The 14,761-nt window shown below is 40.6% G+C and overlaps 1 protein-coding gene across 18 annotated transcripts in view; it reads right to left on the reverse strand.

The window, feature by feature from the left end:
- The window catches only part of ARPP21 (cAMP regulated phosphoprotein 21), a 145,775-nt gene that overhangs the window by 2,131 nt on the left and 128,883 nt on the right, over positions 1–14,761 (reverse strand). The window lies entirely within an intron of this gene.

The following is a 14,761-nucleotide window of genomic DNA, read 5'->3' on the forward strand; positions in this document are numbered from 1 at the left end:
GAGGAAAGGCATCTTCAAATACCCTGTTGCTTGTAGGGGCAAAATTGCAACAGTTCTAAGGTACAGCAAATGATCCTATCATTTATACCCAGTTAGTTAAAAAGTTACTCATTCCTGTAGAAATGTTGCTGGAAATGAAAACTAAAGTGCAATAAACAAGTGCCATGAGCTGGCAGCCCTAGCAAGCTGGCCTGAGTGGGCACCACACTTTCTTTATGCTTTTTGACACTGTGGCAGAGACCACCTGGAGGACTGTCTGACTGCAGCACAGGGCTGTAAAGCCCTCAAAAGGCACAGGGTGCTACTGTCTTTTGGCTACTTCCTCAGAGGCAAAACTCCCAACAACATCAAGGACACCAGCATTTGGCCTTCATGGTCTAGCCTGACAATTTCTTTCAGGTCACATTTCTTACCTCATCCTCTTACCTTCCTTGTAATGCAGCTCCCTATCTCAATATAAACAGAGAAGCCTTTATTTAATCAAGAAGAACACCTCTATACACACTGGCTCTCACTTGCAAGATTTTTTATCCAATTAGAAAATATTAAGGGTAATAATCCACCATACTATTTTCACGTGTGTCAAAGTAAGGAAAAAAATTAGGGAGTATCCTCCCCATTGCTTGTTAGGAACACTGCACAAGGATGAGAAGCTGATGCTTCTGTTTTAACCTGTGATTAACTCTGTGTTCAAAGTGACCACAATATTGCAGATTTTCTGCTGGGATGGCTCCTCTAGGACTGACAGAGAAATGGGCAAAGATGGGATGATCTAGAGAGCCAAGTCGCTGATGAGGCAGCGGTGCGGATGGGAAGGCAAGCACAAATAAAAAATTGCTCAGCAGCAATGCAAATTTGCCTGGGAATGAGCCTAGACAGATGGAACTGGGCTGGTTGGGTGATGGTGATATTTAGCAATTAAGAACTTCACAGAAAAAGCAGGAAAGGAATGGACTATGCAGAAAGATACTGCCCTTGAAAAATGTGACCAGACATAGGTATTATAAATCTATGAATAATTTCTCCTTAACACATTTTGCATTCTTTAGCACTCATATTTTTAACATGAAGTTATGCAACGCACTATTAACTCTGTAGTGATGTTTTTACAATATGCATATTTCAGACAAAGAACTACCAGAAGGAACAACACTGTGTCATCTTTCTATGAAAAAAATTGTGTCTCGTCTACTCAATTTATATTCATGAATACAGTACCTAGTTCAATATACTACATCTGAAAACCATCATCTGGATATTTCTTCATTATGTAAGAGAAATAATGTAACAAATGTCTGTTTCTGCTAGTCTATTGTCAGTTGGTTGATAGCTTTCCTTCTAAGTCTGTTCTTATGCCAGGAAAACGTTGAGATTTCTGGTCAAGTATTTGGCATTAAAGATGCTATTCCAGAGATTAATGTCTCCAGTCAACTGAGCAAAATTAAAAAAAAAAATTCCATGAGTGATTAACTTGGCTGAGATATAGCATTAAACATCTCCCAAACTCACCAGATTATTATACATTCAGATTTGCTCTTTTCCTATGCCCAAACACTGTGTCAGCATATTTTTAGTCATAAAAATTACCAACATCAGAACTGCTGCAACTGAGTTTACAGAAGGCTTATACAGCAATAATAAAACTGCAAGTTCTCTTCTGCTCCAGCCCACCAATTATGGGGGGGAGGGGATAGAGGATAGAAATAAAAAATTTAGCATTGCTCTTCTGGTATTTGCAGGACTAGAAGTTAAGTAGAGGGGTGTCAACTGACAGCAGAAACAGTAACACAAAATTCATCTCCTCTCACCTCCAGTTGTTAAAGTTAAATCCCAGCAGTGTAAAGAACCATAGATGGATAGTGAGCCAGGGATCAAGTGACACTTTTGCGGAATGTAATCCAACACTGGATTTGGGCTCAGAGAACTGAATTGTAGTGCACCAGGCACAGGGTGGCAGACTGGTGCGCTGCAGAGACAGACAGACAGACACCACTGGGGCCAAGTAGAAAGCAGCTCTTCTGTTATCTCTAGTGGATATGATGGCATTAACATTACTTTTGTGAGCCTACTGCAAATGCCCTGCTGTGTGTTTAAATACACAGCTCTCTCTTCACCTCAGCTTTGTGTTCCATATTCTCCAAATATGATAGATTTATGACCCAGTGCAGACATGACTATCAAACTGAAACAAAAAATCATGGAAAAGCTGAAGTAGCTACCTGTATGATGAATGTATAGGCATGATCTCCTGGGGATATTACAAAAACAGTCATAGAGTGGGCTTGGTTGGAAGGGACCTTAAAGACCATCTAGTTCCAATGACACACACACACACATATAAACACCTAACCCTGAAAAATCTCCTCTGTATTGGGAAGCACTGCTTAGTACATGGCATAAACACTCCAGGTTTAAGGTGCAGAAATATGAAAAGGAGACAGGCTGAAGAGCTGAGGTCCACTGGGCTATGCATTAATATTTCAACAATCTTATTCCAACAGTCTTCAAAGACTTTAGTGATTTCTCCTGACCACAGGACATGTGCCTCCTCACCCCTGGCCCAACCTGCAGAGTACATCCCTGAAAGTGAGAATAAGACCTTTTTCCTACTCCTCGTCTAAGCCTTTTGCAATGCAGAAAAGCCCCAATACAAATACTTCACATGCACTCTAACATACTTCCATTTTGATTAGATAGGAACAAATAGATTGTATCCTGAATCCTCTTAGAATTAACGAGAATGTAAGTCCCTTCTTTGTCCAGAAGGAGGTACTCTTGCATATTTAATGCCCTGACTTGTGAGTAGAAATGGGGATGTTTTAGAAGGTTAATGGCCTGTGTGTATCTTTGCAAAGATGCTGATTGTCATCTCTTCTTTACTTAATATTCATGGACTTTTTTTTTTCTAATGATCAGTACTGTTTGGAATTAAATGAAGCTATGGATGTCAGACTGTGCTGTAGAACCCAGTATAGCATTTAGTCAAAACCCAGCATCTTCTATAAGGTTCTGCACCTCAATAAAGCCACTTTATTTTACCTGAAAGCCCTTTATCATGTTAAATGCATGAGGCAACATGCAGGTTTGCCCATTCTTTTGAACCTAAAAACATGACATGGTACAAAAGTACAAAAGTATATTCCAACATTACAGAGGAGATAGAGAATATTAAAAAGTGGATCATTTTTTTATCTACAACAAGCTTTATAAGCAAGAAAAAAATGCTGTGACAAAATAAAAAAAAATAATATCTGTTCTGCTATATGGCTTCTGTTTCAGCACAAATGGAAGTAGAACAATTGGCAGTCTAAGTGGCAATCCATTAGGAGAAGAAGTTGTTAATATCAGAAACCAGCTGTTCTGAATTTCCTATCAGTGCAGCCCACATTCTCCATGTAATATTTGAAACAGGTCCTCCACTGTTTACTAGATGTCGATATCTTTGTATGTTTTTGCACTCTGGCCAGGAAAAATAATGGAGGTGGGAGAATTGAGACTAACATGAACCTTTTAGCACTGTTTGTGAAACTATATACTTTTTTTTTTCTTTTTCCTCAGGGACAGACTATCAGGGAATGCCATTCCAACAAAATTACTTACTTTGTACTCACACAGCACAGTCTTAAACTACACCATGATTTTCACGTGCTATTTACTTTTCAGTGACATGGAAATAATACTGTATTCTCAAAAGTCTTGAAAACTGACTGCAGTGCATGAGAAACCAGGCATTACTGGGCAGAGGTGGATATTTTGGAGCTACACAGGTATAAGAAAAGTGAGAACAGGAAGTGGCAACATGCTTATGCAGCAATAGTTCTCTTTGCACTTGCTCTTTTGCTCATTAGCTTTCATACTCCATGAAGAGTAATCCTTAAAAGCCTCTTTACAGTCCCCTGAGAACATACATACGTGGGTTATTTTCTAATGGCAGTACACATCAGATGAACCATCCTATTACTGCCAGCTCCAGGGCCTCTTTACAGCAATTATATCATCCTGCTCTATGTTATCTCTGCTACAAAGGAGGATTTTTTTAAATCAGGGCAAACATGAGAGACATTGTTAAACAACCAGGGGAACAAATCGTGCACAGAATTTCAACGAATGCCTCAGAGGAAAGACGAGCCTTGGATTCCAGCTGAAATGGAAGAGGCCGTCATATCATCGAGGTAATTCTCTGAACCTTTACAGCCTGCCTCACCATGCTAAAAGTCATCTAACTTAAACATCCCAGGGGAGAAAGACTGCATGAAAGACCCACAAATGTTTCACTTTCCTAATGAGGCTATGCAGCTCAAAAGACAAAATGCAGCAGTTTTACACCTTTTCTGGTAGGGTCACCCAGAGCTGCAATTAAAGCATGTTTGGTGCTCTCCTGGCCTCAGCATACACCCTTCATAAATGGCACATTCATGTTGGGAGGGACTGTTTCATTGCTCGTTTCAGATTTGAAGCATGTCTTACCAACGTTGGGAACATGTGTATCAGCAGTGTGGGTAAAGAGTGTGAGTCCCTGAACTGCAAATCTTATTGTACTCTTTCCATTTGAACAGCCTCCTTGCATCCATGCCCATCCAATGCAAACACATACACTCATAGTGCTTTTGATGTACATTATCTGAGAGCTCACCTGCTCCCTTCCTGCTTTACTCAGTGTAGTAACACCTGAAATTCAGATACCATTGCAGGAACACACTGCAATGGCTTAGGCAAGCAAAGTCCAAAAGAAAGTTAAAAGAGAAGCCTCAAGCAGAGGTAAGTGGGCTGGGTGGAATGCTGCACAGAATCTGGTCATGCTCCTGTCTGCTCTGCAACTAGTGCAGTGCCTTTCTGGTGCCCTATGCCATCCTCCCTTTCCTTTCTCCTCAATCCCCCTGTATAGACCAGTTCAGCCCCTGCAACAACTGCCAGGAGCACTGGGAATTTGAGCTCACATGAAAAAGCCAAGGAGAACAAGCACCAACTCTTGGTGTGGACCCTGTGAAGCATCTGAAAATATTTTAACAGCAAATTCTGCACACAGAAGGTGCTTACATTTGCAGAAGGCTCCTCAAAACTGTTAAGAGCTGAGAACCAAGCTGAAAACATAATTCTTCTGGTCAGGAAGCACACCTCTTTCTGAAAGGCTTAATGAGCTCACTCTGCTCAACTTTTTCTTTTGAATAAGAAGTACCTGCAAATAGATAGTTGTGCTGGTTTTGGCCAGGGTAGAATTAATTTCCTTTCAAGTAGCTAGTATGGGATGAAGTTTTGGCTTTGTGCTGAAAAGGGGGTTGATAATTCAGGGATGTTTTATTTACTGCTGAGTGGTGCTTACTCAGTCTCTCTGCTTCTCACACCATCCCATCAGCAAAGAGACTGGGAGTGAATAAAGAATTTGGGAGGAGACACAGGTGAACAAAGGAATATCCCATGCCATATGACAACATGCTCAGCATACAAAGCTGAGGCAAGGAGGGAGTGGGGAATGCTCAGAGTGTACATTTTTCTTCCTGAATAATTCTTAGGTGTGAAGGGTGCTGTTCCTGAGGGTGGCTGAACACCTGTCTGCCCACGGGAAGTGGTGAATGGTTTCTTTGTTTTGCTTTGCTTGCACTCACAGCTTTTGGTTTCCCTATTAAACTGTCTTTATCTCAAGCCATGAGGTTTGCTCATTTTTAATTTTCTGATTCTCTTCTCTGTACAGCTGGGGAGTAGGAATAAACAACTGCATGGAGCTGAGTTGTTGGCTGAGGTTAAACCATAACAATAGTTCTTGAATAGACCAGGAAATGGTCTAATAAAATGACTTGTCTTGAAGATAAACCTAGAACTTTATGGATTAGAAAAAAACCTCAAAGTTGCATCAGACCCTATAATTAACAAGGAGGCAACTTGCTGAAAGTGGAAGAACTTTTGTATCACTTAAAACCTCTAAAATGAGGATGGACATTTTGCTGGAAGATATTCATCAGTTTAATAAGTAGTTCTGGTAATAAAAATGATCAGAATGTGCTCATTGTCCAGTATTAGTCAGACCATTAAATTACACATTCCATATTTGAAATACTTAGGAAAAGGTTAGCCAGTTAGCTCTTAACATTATTCCTGCCTCCTAAGCAGAAGGACTGATCTTTTGCATAGGAGAAATTATCTCCTCCCCAGCCTCTCCTCCCTTTAATCACAGGCTGGCAAGGCCACACAGTTCATTCTTCCACAGGCAGAGTTAACCTCTGTATATTCTAAGGGATATTTCTGGCCTATTTATTTTACTTTGCCTGGGCTGAATTAGAGCTCAGTAGACTTTGTAAACTGTAAGAAGAACATAAAGAATATGGTTGGTATCTATTCCCACAATTTTACTAAGCTACATTCTCCTTTACTTTTTGAAATAAGCTATGGGCAAAGTATTGAAAGTGGATGGATGTAGCTTTTACTTTCTAATAATATAAATTTACAATGCCCATGATTAAGTTATAATCAGAGAAGAAAAAATGTCATTGTAGAACTACAATTCACTCATAGATACATCAGTACATTTGGTAAAGTTTTTGACAACTTTCTTTTTTACCAAAAGCTCTGAGCTGGTCCATTCCAAAGTATTTGCAGAACTGGAAGGAGGAAAAAACTGAAGTAAGGTGTTCAGCAAGACTGAACACTCTCTTAGAATCACAGAATGGAATCAGAGAATTGAATCACAGAATTGCTTAGGGTAGAAAAGACCTCTAAAATCATCAAGTCCACCCATTGCTCTAACACTGCCACATCCACCACCAAACCACACCCCTAGACATCCCAAAGAACCTTTGGATTCTTAAATAGACCCTAAAGGTTGTCTGTAAAACAGGAGGAAAGCCAGCCTAGTTGGGGAATCTTGCATAGGACAGTTGGCCATGTTGTGGGAGCCATATAATGAGCACAAGTGAGAGCAGGAATTCCAGGCAAGTGTTTTTGGTGGCCAGAACAAAGCCCTTCTTGTTTCAGAGGTCCATCAGTCCCTCCAGACTTTGTGTGAGATACTCAAGTACTGTACTGCATCCAGGTGTTCCACCTCCTACGAGGACATTGTAACACCATCCCTACGCACTGCTTCCTCTAGAGCAGTGCTGCTCCAAGGCACTGTGTTCTTGCTGCCTTCTCATGTCCAGGTGTGATGTGTTAGAATTGGGCGCCCAATCACCTGAGGAAAGGGTTTGGGTTTTTTTTTCCATTATGCAGTTGACCATTATCTGTTAAGTTTCACTGCAAATGATGGACTGAACTGCCATGGAATGCAAAATTAATCTTTAAATTTAAGCTAATTTTGATTTTAGCCTCACTCTAAAGTGTCTGCAGTTTGGAAGACTCACAAAGAAGACACATTAATTAAGGTCTACCTCCTGGTGTTACTTTCTGTGTGAGTCTGAAGATTTAAACTGCATCTTGTGCAGCTGAAATTCAAACCACTTTGTAAACAATTTTGTAGTTTAAGCCTGGATCTAGAATCCAAAGCACACTGCAAAGCAAATAGGCTGCAGTTGGTCTATCCATTCCTACTATGCTTTTTCTCTGGAATACACAAAAAAATGTCTTGACCTAGTAAGATATTTTAGCTTTATATTCTACTTGAAGACATCACAGATAATTTCTGAGTGTGAACTGGACACCATGTGAGCTAGAGGACAAGTACCTCATAGCTGAATGCTAAAATTCCATCCCTTTCCCCTCAAAACACAAGACCATGCAATTAGTTTACTTAGTTTTCACACATATACAAAGAATACCTATGCCTGAAGTAAGGAAGTCTTAAGAAGCAACAGAAAAGGTACACAGGTACGAGGCAGCACATAAAACAGCACATGTCAAAAACAGCAGCAGACAGACTCATCTTGCCCATGGCACGTGGCAAGTTCAGACCCTCCAAAAACAAGAGAAGCCTTTTAACACAAGTTTGGCTTCTTTCATTTCAGGTAAAAGCACATCCCACTCCAACAGTACAGCTTGCAGGGGAAACCATGGGTTATTATGTTAGATTTGTTTTCAAAATTTTAAACTAATGGTATGGATTCTTTCAAGTTTGTGAGATCAAAACAATTTTTAGCTAATGGCTCTCCAGCTACACTCACTGGAAACACATAATGCAGCAAATGTATTCCTAAAGTGATTACAATGACAGCGACTCAAATAATTCTCTGCAGACCCGAGGTTATAAAACTGCAGGATGTTGAACTTTGAGTCTTGAAACATAATTGCTGCCAGAACAGCAGCTCTGAGTCCCTAAATTGGCCATAGCTTTGCAAAAACACATTCATGCTTCCCAAACCTGGTAACAGACCAAGAGCCACATTTGTTGTCAGGCTCACACACAAAGAGCCATATTCAGCTGCATTAAGAAACTCAACAAGATGTATATACATCAAAGATATGAGCCAGTAAGATTTATTATCACAAGAACAAAAATCCTGGATAAAAGAAGTTGGACTGTCTCCCCCCACTTCTTTCTCTCTCTAGTTTACAAAGCTAAAAATCCCCCAAAGGCAATAGGGCAAGAATGTAGTGATCCAGCTTCAGAAGAAGAAATAAAACTGCAGAAATAAATTTCCTGCAATTTTGAATTATTCCAGAGCAACCTATTTGTTGGATTTAGTAAAAACTGCTGATGAAAATACTGTGGTACACTAGGTTGTTGGTTTGTTGGGTTTTTGGGGTTTTTTGGTTTTTTTTTTTCTATTTTTTGGTGGGTAACAGCTCTGAAATCACCCACGTGGCAAGTTCTTCTAGGAACTACCCAAATGAACTGCCCCTCCTTGTCCTCTTGCTTTATTCTTCCTCAAAAAGCTCTATGAAATCTTGGTTTTACTTGTTTTGCAGCCCCAGGGGCTAGAAGAAGCCCAAAGCACAGAGCATCTGATGCATTCATAGTTTCATGTGCTACTCAAGACAATGCTGCCAACTGGGGGCATTTCTCCACTGCTAACAAAATGGAAAAAAAAATGTTAGGGAAATAACACAACTTCCCTAGCCAACCAAACCCTCCTGGTCCAAAAGATGGGCAGGCTCAGAGCCTCAAAAACATACTTTTTAACTCTGCTTTTCCTATATAAACTAAAAAAGGTACATTTTTACAAAAGCCAAGATAGACTGCTTTTTGCACAGTCTTTTTCTTGAGACTAGTCACTGAATAAAACAAATGAGTTCACCTGGGAGGTAGAAAGCCTCCTGTTGTGGTGATTTAGACTATGGCAATGAGAAATGATGGAAATAACAACACATATCACAATGTAAGATTTAGCACTTTTTATATGGCAAAGAAATATCCATTACCTTTTACCCATTCTTTTACCTTTTTTCTATGATGCTAAGTTCCAACCTCAAAATGAGGAATAGCATTATCTTTTAAAAAACATTTATATGCATGCTCGCTGTCCCAAGGGTGAAAAAAATTGGTTGCAAAGAGTGCTGAACTTTTATTTAGTGCCTTCTACTCCATAATCCAAGCAACTACCTTCAGGGCAAACACGCAAAATTGTGTGTAAATTGAATTTATGAATTACTTAGAGATGCATAACCACCCCTCAGTTACCTTTCCACACCTGAACAGAGTTGGTTTAAAACTCTGTGACTTCACTGCTGAGTAAAAAGGCCCAGACAAGTAAGAGGTATGATTAAATACTTTCATTATATACCTAATGAAATCACATACTGTAACATCTTCTGAGACTAAAATTTTAATTAAGGCAGGCTGGCATTTTGAGTTTCTTAGTCCCCCTTATATTCCAGGGGAACAGCAGGTAAGGTCAAAGAAAAAGCTTATGTGATAAAATTGTGTGAGAGTGCTCCTGGGAGACCTGGCATTATTAACGAGAACATGAAGAAGGGCACAGTTGAACAGTTCAAAGATAACTTACTGCATTCAGTTTACTTTTTGCTATAAACTGGAGAACCTGAGAGAGCTGTTATTTGACAAGACATGTATATAAACAGGCATCAAAAAGAGCTTGAATGGATACAAATACAGGAGACTTGAGGCTGGAGAAATGTTTTTTGTCAGTTTAAAATCTGTATCTATTCCTATATTTCTCTATACAAAGGATTTTCAAATTATAGGGACAGCTTTAAGAAGAACTTGCTACTAGTAAGTGGCTTGATGCTGAAATAAACCTGTTCTTTCTGAAAACCTAAACCCATGTAATTATATGACACTTTATTCACTTATTTTATTTCCTTTCCAATACACATTTATTTTATGTTTTGAGACCTTTTAGCACTCTTCCTGCTCTTCAAAAACTATGACAAATATTTCTTGCTCTTCTCCTTCAAGATAAATTTAAACAGAGGGGCACATCCTACAGACATGGTATATTACTCAAAGCTTCTGAAAATTCTATTTTTAAGACAAATCCTTTTATCTCACTTCAGTGAAAAAAATACAGGGAACAGCCAGCTGCAATCCAAAATAATTGCAACACAATAATGCAGGGCTCCATTACAGCAGCCTAATTCCGGTAAAGCAGCTGATCCAGGATCTTGGCACTTGCCCAGGCCCTGGAGCCTGACTTAAATGCATTAACCCAAAGCATGTGCAGCTGTTTTTGTAATCTGAGCCTTCTGCATTTTACTGGAGACCAAGAAAGAAGGGGAAAAAAAAAAAAGGAAAAAGAAGTCACCAGCTAGCAAATGACAGGCTCACAGGCTCACAAGCTTTGGATAGCATTTCCCCTTGGCCAGTACCACAAGCAAGGGTTTGCCAAAAATGCCCAAAGATGCCCAAAGCCAGCTGACGTTCCTGCAGGGAGGCTACTACAGGACCTGGGAGGACACTATGTTATTCTGAGAAGGGTGAAATCTTCTCATCCCAACAGGGCTAAGCCTCTGGAGGCATGTATTGCAAGCTGGTGCACAGTGCTCACAACAGGGAGGTCCAAAATAATGCTAAGGATTATCCAGGAATAATCCTGCTCTCAGCCCCTGCCCACCAATCCAAACAACCTTAAGGAGAGTCAACTGAGACCCATGGACCGGCAAATAGATAATTTTGGAGAAAATATAGGATGCTCTTAAGGGAGATTTACAGCTTAAAGACCAAAACAGATGCAAATCTGGTAGTAGCCCTTACTGTAGACACAGTTACATTGATGAGGTCTGCTGCAATTCCTCTTTAGGAGATTTCTGAATAGCTAATGAACAACTAAAACATCATTGTGAGAACCCATTAGTCTTTACAGAATCCTTTGGCAGATGACATGCTCATTAGATGAAGAACAATACTGCCCATTACCTGTGTCTATGTCTGCATTGTGCTACATAAAACAGTTCATGGCCAAAGAATAACTGTTACATGAAATATCTATTTATTTTGTTAGTAAATCCCTAAGGAACTGTGTGGGGACAGCTAATCATCAAAACAAAATTCAGTATGATTCAAAAAAAGCACAAATACAAGACTAGCAGGATCAGATTTTTCATGCCAGCTGCAAACCACAGATTCAGACTCACTGAATTTCAGCAGATTAATTTCTTCTGGCTTGATTGTCTGGACTGACCCCTAATAAATAATGGCAGGTTGGAGTAAAAAAAAATGTTAAGCCCTGTGTATTGATCTATCTATAACTTTGCTTGTTATCTTGGCATCAGCTCTTGAAACTGATGAAATATCTACAAGCACAAGCCCAGAGTGAACCTCCGTGCCAGACACTGTGCAAACTTCAAGGAATAGCTGCAGTCACTACAGTGAAGATGATGCATTCCCGAAAAGACAACTGCAGGTAGAAAAATAAGCAGCCAAGCAAAATAATTTGCCCAGAGAAAGGGACAAGAACCACACAACCACTCTTCTGGAAGTACACCAAAATACGTGTGGAGTGCTTAGACCCCTATTCTGAGCAGGGACTGCTCGGGCAGGCTGCTTCTCACCAGCAGGGCTGTGGACATGGAAGGTCCCTGGGCTCTGGCTGCCCCTGCCAGGCTGTTATTTTCCACACCACTCCAGGTACAGGTTCCTGCCCTGCCCACATCCTCTCCATTAAAGAAGACTGCACTGCTCTGGTGATACCATTCACTGCACCGTGTTCCATTTTACTGTGGGCAGACTGGGGTAAACAACTGCTAGCAGCATATCACTAACAAACCCTGCTTTTTCACCTTCACAAGCTGGGTTCTGCTCTGTGTCTCAGCCTCAGGAAGAGCTCTCATAAACACAACATCAACTGTAAATACTGCCAGCAACAAAGACACAGCCACTGCCTGATGGCACTCTTCCTCCCCACGGCTTCTGCATGCACCAAGAGGTACCAAATCACAGAAAGCTGTGAGTTTTGTTTGTTTACCTATAACATAAGGACACAGCAAGCTGCAGACTACAGCCCCCAGCTCGATGCAAACAGGCACAGGGACGTTACTGAAGCCAACAGGACTTGGATGGAGCATATGTCTGTCCATATGGGTCCAACTGCAAAAATCTCATCTTTTCCAAGTTCATCCATGCAGAATGCAATCCAAAGATTACTGGGGTTAGCAATCAACCTTAACCAGTTCTGTACCATATTAGAAGCACTTGCCTGCAACACAGTGATTACTCTGGCCCCTATGCAGCAGAGCCCTTGAGAATTTGCTTAACTTTTAAGCATATAAGGTAATTTCTTGATTTCAGAGCAATGATTTTCAGGCTTGAATACACTTCTGGACCAGGGAACTCAACCTTTTGAAGGAGAGGATCTCCAGTGGGAAAGACACAGGCACATTTATTCACACTACATCCTCATCATTGCTTTAATAGGTTTCTGAGAAACTTGACCAGGCAGGTAGCAATCATATTAAGGAGAGGTCCTGTTCCAATAAAATTCAGTTCTATAATATATTAAACAAATTAATTTCTCAAATCCTTCTGCATAACCATTGCTTAACCCACAAGAGAAAAATTAGGGCAAGGTGGGACTGAGCCTGCATTAATGCATGGCCCTTGCACCTGTACGTGCCTGTATGAAAGAGCCACCAGACCAAGCAGTGGCAGCGTACCAAGAGATACTGGCAAATAATAAACCAAATGGCACTCAGGGATGAGTCTACCTTACTTCACTTCTGTGGCACAGACACAGGGAGCTCCTACTCATGTTTGCTTTGCCATTACCAACTCTTCTAGTTTACTGCAGACACTAGTTACATTTCCTGTTTTTCTTGTTTTTCTTGACTAAACATGCCTTAATGAAACTGGGTTAAGCCTTTGCTAAAGCAATTGCTGACATTGAGACCTTCCCTTCCCTTTAGCCCTTGAAGTATGAAGTAAAATACCTGTAAAGTAAGTACTTTGTATCAGTGTATTCTGGGCATCCCCTCCATTCCATATCATTGCAGAAATATATAAACACTTGCTGCGATTCTGACATAGGTACAAAAGCAATACATTCAATTACTGCACCACAACTGGGCTGTATCTTCCAGCTAAAGCTTTTTCTCTGAAGGAGGGGAAGAGTGGAATCTATAGGTGGTCATCCCAGTGCCTGGTTAGCTTCCCCTGCAGCCAAACTGTGCATCTTACAAAGAAAGGAATATATTTTTAAAAGAAAAAAACTCTGGAAAAGGCAAAAACATTCCCCTTTGATACCCCAAATAGAACACCACCAATTTCCAAAACTCTTTTTTTTTTTTTTGTTTGATTTAGTATCTACAGGCAGTTTCGTTTTATATTTTAGTTTGCCTTGGGTGTAGAGGATGTGTGGGGTATGAGTCTCATTTCAGAGGAATTTGAGTTTTTGTTTCAATTGTCCAAGGAGTGTGCAAAATAACTCGTTCATACAGTTTTACAAACTCTTTTGATTAATCGGGCACCTAAATTCACAATGCCTGCCTATCCCCACATTACAGGCAAATGCATTCTCAACTCTTGCAGAATAATATAAACATCAAAAAAAAAACCAAAAGGAAAAAAAAGAAAACAGGGAATGCATTGTGGAAGTAAACTTTCACCTTTGACTTTTCTAACAAGGGTTTAGTGTCACTTTTGAAAACAAGAAGATTAACACCTGGAGTCACAAATTCCTTGCATAATTCACAAAAGAATTTGATAGAAATGACACTCAGCAGCAAGCTTTCCTGAACATCTGTGCCAAGAAATCTTGGCTCAAAGAGAGCTGAAGAAAGAGAAAAGGAGAGGGAGGATGAAGGTGACTTTATCAGTTATTTTCTGCATTGATTCCCAAGTCTCTACCAAGCTGGACAACAGGCTGACAGCAGTGCTTGGGAAAGGGGCAGGCATCACTGCCCCAGTCCCTGCCTCACTCATGCTAGGGGCACTCGTTCTGCAGGCTTGAGAAAGCTTGGAACCAGGCCCCTGGTCAACAGATGTCATAATGGCCAGCCAGAACATGGTTCAATTCAGCTTCAGGAACCAAAACCTCCCCTCTATCCCCAGCTTCCACTGCACAGCACGTTAGCTGGAAAACTCCCACCACAGCTGGTCCAGTGTTATTGCTGAGAAGAGGACGCTGGTTAACTCCACCAGTGCAACAGCCAAGCAAGAGCATTTTATGCAGACTTCTTCTGCAAAACCCACAGGATCAGTCCTGGTCCCCTTTATCTCCTCTCAAGGTATCTGCAACTGTGCAACTGTAAATAATGCAAAATATACTTTCATTAGCAAAATCCCCCATAGCATAGCACAAATTTAAATGTAGGAAAGTCTTCTGAATATTTGTGCTTTGTCTGCTGTGGGTCTCTCCAGGGTGAAGTGTGCCCTCAGAAATCACTGGGACAGACCTGCCATAGCGCATTTGCTGCCACACAGCACACTTAATATTTTGCAACC

The sequence above is a fragment of the Ammospiza caudacuta genome, chromosome 1 (assembly GCF_027887145.1).
Source record: "Ammospiza caudacuta isolate bAmmCau1 chromosome 1, bAmmCau1.pri, whole genome shotgun sequence".
Taxonomy (NCBI): domain Eukaryota; kingdom Metazoa; phylum Chordata; class Aves; order Passeriformes; family Passerellidae; genus Ammospiza; species Ammospiza caudacuta.